This window comes from Eulemur rufifrons, chromosome 7 (assembly GCF_041146395.1).
Source record: "Eulemur rufifrons isolate Redbay chromosome 7, OSU_ERuf_1, whole genome shotgun sequence".
NCBI classification, from domain to species: Eukaryota; Metazoa; Chordata; class Mammalia; order Primates; family Lemuridae; genus Eulemur; species Eulemur rufifrons.
The window spans coordinates 169,475,461-169,481,677 of NC_090989.1; positions in this window are offsets into that span (position 1 = coordinate 169,475,461).

The following is a 6,217-nucleotide window of genomic DNA, read 5'->3' on the forward strand; positions in this document are numbered from 1 at the left end:
GAAAGTATGCCCATGGGGAAAAGGAGGGGGCAAGAGCAAAGAGCAGCTTCCTTTCCAGCCATGGGTGGAGATGCCATAAAAACCCTATTCATGGAGCCCAAGTGACGCCTTTCTGCTGCTGGTAGGGAAATTGCTTCGACATGAAAATCTGACTCAGCCTGATGAAAGGGTCTCTTTCCAAAAGAATAGCTCCATAATGGGCTGAAAATAAAACGCTTGTTTTCCCATCAGAAAATTAGCTGTGTTAAAGTGGCTTAAAGTTCTCCAAGAAGCAGCGGCGGTCCTAAAAGTCTAGAGTGGCCCTGGACACCTAGCATCCTCCGAGGTGCTAGTTATGTCTCCTCCTGAGCAGTGGTTGAGAGGAAGCTAAAAATAATTAGCAAAATTAGCAAATATTTACTATGTACCTGGGACTGGACAAACAATGTGTTTTCAATATCCTACTGAATCCCTACAATAACGCTTTGAGGAAAGTACCATTATTATGCTCACTTAACAGGAGGGGAACTGAGAACTAGGGAGAGTTTGTGGTTGATCAGAGGCTACAGGTCACATAGCCCAGGAGGAACACAGTCAGGCTACATCTCCACATTGCACCACAATGCCCCACTGGCCAGAAGTTGACCCAAGGACTGCAGAGTAGGGGAGGAAGGGGAAGCTGGAAATCACTCACCCAGCTGTTCATCCCTCTGCCTCTCCCACTCCTATTAGAACACAAGATGGATCAAAAAGGAAGCAAGCAGTAGTTCTGTTATATCGGATTTGGTTTATCAAACAAGGCTTCTATTACATATTCCTAGGTATCACCCACTTTCACATTTGGGACACAGAAGGGGCCAACCCAGAGCACACATTTTTGGGCTACAACATTGGCACCACTGATGGATGTCTATGTCTGCCCATTGCATATTTATAAGGTCGCCTGCCTTGACTCTGACATAGAAGTTATTAAATGCTCCGGAGCCATAAGGGTTGTGCTCAGTGCCCTGAAACAAAGGCAAAGAGCCTGCCAGACCCATCTGGGGCAGGAACAAAAGCATTTAATTTCTGAAGGAGCTGGTTGGGAGTTTTCTTATAACTGGGTGCCTGGCACACATTACAAATGGGGAAAAGTAGAGATGCACGAATAAAGGGGGACAAAAATCAAAGCAGGATTTTCTACCTATTATAGTATCCAGAAAACAGCCCTCTCCAAAGAAGCATATGAGTGGTGGAGAAAGGAAGAAAGATGCACTAATCCAAGAAAGCATGTGTTATGATAGTGGACAATTCCCTGCTGTCACCAGTTTTTCCTTTTTATGAAGATGCCAGGGAGGATTCACCTCTTCTCTTTATATCACCAAACGAAGAGCCTGTAAGCTCGCACCCCAACCTTTCCCAACCAGAGCCCCAGCCTCCAGATGCACTGGGAGGGCACCCAGATCCCTTGTCTCCCAAACATAATCATTCCAATCCAGGCTGGGGCTGCCTGGAAGTCAACATTCAAGGAACATTAATAAGAAACATCTGGCCACTGAAGAGGGTTGACAGAGCGCAGGCGGGCAGTGGTGGATTTGTGGTTGGGACCCAGAGTTACAGGGGCTGAATTAAAAACACACAATTGGAAAACACCAGCTAGTCCAGGGAATCCTACGCATGCTGCACTGTGGCACAGGGCAACGCTACCATGCCCAGGTTGAATTGTTTGGGGGGCGCGTTACCTAGAGACACAGTGCCAGCGGCGGTGTGAGGGATCTAAAGCTCTTACATCAGGGAAATGCAGTCCCAGACCAGCGCTCTGCATCCCCCAGTGTCTGGCCACCACTTCCACCTTCAATATTTGTAGCAGATGTAGCCCTGCTCTTAAAGGAACAGCCTTTGCATTCTTTCCATGTGACTTACAAGTGAGGTGGGGGGGGAGCAGATATGTCTATGTATATATGTGTGTATTTTTTTCTCACTGCAGTGGTGTGCATTTAAGGCGTCCTACCTCCATTTATGCAAGGCGAACCCAGGGCACTGGTCACCACAGGCGTTACATGGCTGGCCTCGCTCTATCCTCCCCAGTCCGGTCAACTTCAAAACAAAAAGACAACACACGCATGTCTCCAGCACGGGGGCTCCCTCCAAAGCCCCACTTGTGTCCCAGGCAGGATGGCCTGTCCCTCCCGCCCCACCTCCTGTGTGATTTGACTCAACTGTTCCTCTGGATGTGGGGACACCAGGGCGGGGCGCTGCCGGTGCCCCAGGGGTGGTCTCCTGCCTGGGGAAGTGTGTGCGGACCCACACGGGCTACCTCCGGCGTGGGCACCAGACCACCAAGAAATGGCCATGGCTGGGGCTTTGTCTCCCCCAGGCACCTTGGTCACGGGTTTCTAAGAAACAAAAGCAAGACCTTCCAGTTCCCTAGAGTCCCCGAGAAGCGACCACCGCGCGCCCGCCCTGGACCCGACCCGGCTGGTGCTCCCGGGAAGGGGGCAGCAGAGGACACCCCAAAAGACAGCCCCAAAGTCCAAGTCCCCGGCCAGAGCTTCAAGTGGCTGGACGCTGGAGCTTTGCCGCTGGGATTCCGATCTGCCTTAAGGGAGGAGGCGAGGGAAGGGGCTTTCCAGGGTTCCCCCAGACTGTGATATTAAGGGCCACGGTTCGGGTCTAACTCTCTCCCAGCTTGGGGGGTCCGGACTTAACCCCTCCCGCCCCTTCGACCGCTCTCTGGCGGCCTGGACGCGCCCCCGACGCGCCCCCGCCCGCGGGGCCGGCTTACCTGGGGCCACAGGTGCGCGGCCGCGGGGCGGAGGGGGGCTGGGCACGGGCGCTCGCGGCCGCCTGGAGGTACCCGGCGATCGGCCCCGCTCGAGTGGGGGACACTCACCGAGCGGCTGGAGAGTCTTTTCCGGGAGCTCCGGCTGAACATGGCCGGGCGCCTCCTGCACACAGCGCCGTCCGTCCGTCCGTCCGCACCGCGGGCGGGAGGGCGGGTCGCCTGGGCGGGCACCCTCGGCGGCCGCCGGCCTGGCTGTATCCGCCTCGCAGCCCCCGGCTCGCTCCGGAGCGCACGCCTCCTCCTCCTCCCCTCCCTCTGTCTCTCCCTCCCCGCCCGCAGGTCCCTCCCTCTCTCCCGGCATCCCCCCGCCCTCCCCGCGGTCGCCCCGCGGTCCCCGGGCTCGCCCCATCCCTCCCCAGCACCCGCCTGTGGCTACTTTCTCCGTTTCCCCCGAGGCCCTGCCCACTGGGTCTAACTTCCTTGCTTACCTGGTCCCACCCCCAAAGGCCCTTCCCTCACCCTTGTCCCCAAGTTAGGGGCAGGGACCATTTCACAGCCCCCTGCTGCTATACCTGGGGTAGGGAAGTGGAGATGAAAGGCGGAGGGTTGAGTTTTCTTAAATTAAGGTGTAATTCACATACAGTAAAATTCAGCCTTTTTAGTGTACAGTTCTGCCAGATTTGACAAATTCATACAAATGTGCAACCACCACCACAATCAAGATACAGAGCAGTACCATCACTCCCCACCCCAAAATGGACTATTTTGAAAGTGTGTACCATGCCTGGAATCTAGTTAGTGTTCACTAGGCATTGGTATTAATAGATGAGGAGAAGGAGCATGAATTATGTCCCCATCCAATTGTACAGTGCCTGGAATATAGTAGGTGCTCATTAAGTCATTTTGAATCATTGCATGCAAGCTCTGAAGCCACTGTGCCTTTGTTCCCATTCTTTTCCCACCACTTACCAGTTGATGATCTCCCCAAATTAATTAACCTGTTTGTGCCTCTGTCTCCTTGACAATAAAAATGGGATATAACAAGAGTCCTCATCTCACCCTGTTGCTGAGAGAGGTGCGTTGGGTGAGTTGTTATAACAGGCACAAACTAAGGCTGATTAAAGATCAGCTGTCAAAAAAAAGGTTGTAAGTCTCAGAGGTACAGGCCAGGAGGCCCACTTATCATTGATGTTTCAGCTCAAATATCACCTCCCCTGAGAGAACCTTCCTGACCCCCTGATGTAACATCTCTCACACGTACTCTCATATCACTGGTAACACATGTTGAAATTATCCTGTTTGCTTATTCATGTGTCCTTACTCAAACCCAAGTTGACTAACAGAAAGGACATTGTCTTCTTCACCCCAGTCGCTCCAGAGCTTGTAACAATGCCTGCACATAGTAGGTACTCATAAAATATTTGTTGAAAGAAGACATTCCTGTCATTGTCAAAACAGATAACTGTCCCAGCTTAGTGTTTTACAGATGAGACACTGAGCTGTACTGAAGAAAAGGTGTCTGCCTGGGGTGGCACAGCAACTTAGTGGCAAGGCCAGTCTACCTATACTCCAAATTCAACAGAATAGGATGACACAACTCAGATACCCCCTGTGTGTCAGTGTTAGCTGATCGTCTTCACTGCCCAGAGAGGAAAGTTTGGTTTTGTTTCTGGGTCAGAACTAGGGAGAGGCAAGTAAGGCCTTTGTCTCTGGAGCAAAACATAGGGATGCCAACAACTTCGGTAATCAAGAGAATATTTGTATGCACTCTTCTAAAGAAAAAAAGTTAACACCAAAAAATTCCATAATGACAAGAATATCAAAGACAGGATCCTACCTTATATAATACTTAATGTGACCCTGCCTCACTCACCTTAATCCTGGCCCCAGTAAAAATGCTCCAAAACTCAGTGACATTATTTATATTGTATTTATCTGTGTACTCACCGCTCACCATGGCCATGAGATGGTATGCTCACAGAGGATAAACGCCACGGCTTTTCCATCTCTTCATTTGTTCAGGGTCAGCTTATTTCAAATGCTCAGCAAACATTTGTTAAATGACTACACTGAAGGCAGTAGCTTCAGCAGGGGGAGGGGAGGGGATGTTAGCAATGGAAACCTCAGGCTGGAGTCAGGACCAGGGCAGGATGCTCACCTGGCCTTCTCAGCAGGGCTACCACACACCCAGCTCTGCTGCACACGGCTTCGCATCTGGTGGAAGGGGTTGGGGATATTTGTATTTTAATTATGAAAATTTTTAGCAAAGGTCAGGGACAAAGTCAGTGCGTTACAAATTTCCAGCAGATGGAGGGCACGTGTCTTAAGGAAGTGGCACCTTATTCAGTTCCCTCAAGGGAACTACAAGAACTAGGGGCAGTTGTCCTGCCCTGCGTCTTGCTTCTGGATAGATGTGGCTGGTGAATGACGCAAAGATAATAACACCCTTGGGAACATGGTCTGAGTGTTTCTGGGCCTTTAACTTCGGCTGTTTGGGCAAAGAGGAGATGCCAAGAAGATGTGAGTGAACTCTAAATGTTGTTTGAATAAACCCACCCCACAAATTTGGCTTCAAGTGTTTCTCCCGACTCCTGCGGTAAAAAACAGCCCCTCCTGGACGTAGACCCTGTTGGTCTATTTCCTCTGAGCAGGAGCCAGTATTGCTGGGCTTATTTACACCTGAGTTTCATGTATGGGCAGCAGTATCTTCCTTATCTATTCAACATCCACTTTATCTTGCTTAGGCAGACAAAGTTTAGTAGCCCAGGAAGGAAAAAAGCATTCTTGCTGTCAGCAGTAGGTGAACAGTAGACAATTTTCTTTTGCTTTATCACTGCATTTGCCCTTCCTAGACATCTCTGATGCATGTTCTTTCCGCATTTCTCAAGGCAGTGCAATTACTAACGGAACTTGAAGCAATGCTCATGCACAATTGTCAACATGGGAGAAAGCTTTTGCTATAAAGTGGAAAAACAAAACTAGGATAGACTGGCTGTAATTAGTCTTAAAATATGCATCAAGAAACTGGAAAGGAATACACACCACATTAAAATGGATTGATGGTGAAATGATAAGGCTTTTGTTTCTTTCTGCCTTTGAAATATATTTCCTATAATGAACATGTGTTCGTTTCATACCCAGAAATGTAGAAGTATTTATCTAAAATTGAGAATTGTGCCCTTGTTCCCTGAGGTCTTCTAACATCAAGTCTGGATCAGGTGTAGCAAGAAACCGTGTGTCCCACTTCCCTTGACCCAGTCTATATATAGGTTCTTATCTTCTGTAGTTTGGCTCTTCTATTTTTTTTTTTTTTCAAATAAAAAAAATCTGTGACTTTTAAGCCAGGTGCAGCTTCCGGCCTACTGTTTCCACATAGCAGCAGGAAACCTCAAAGACAGGTCCGTAAAGTACTTTCTAAAATAGAGAAGAACACAGTACAGCCTCACCCAGGTGCACATTTATTTCTGTTACCTA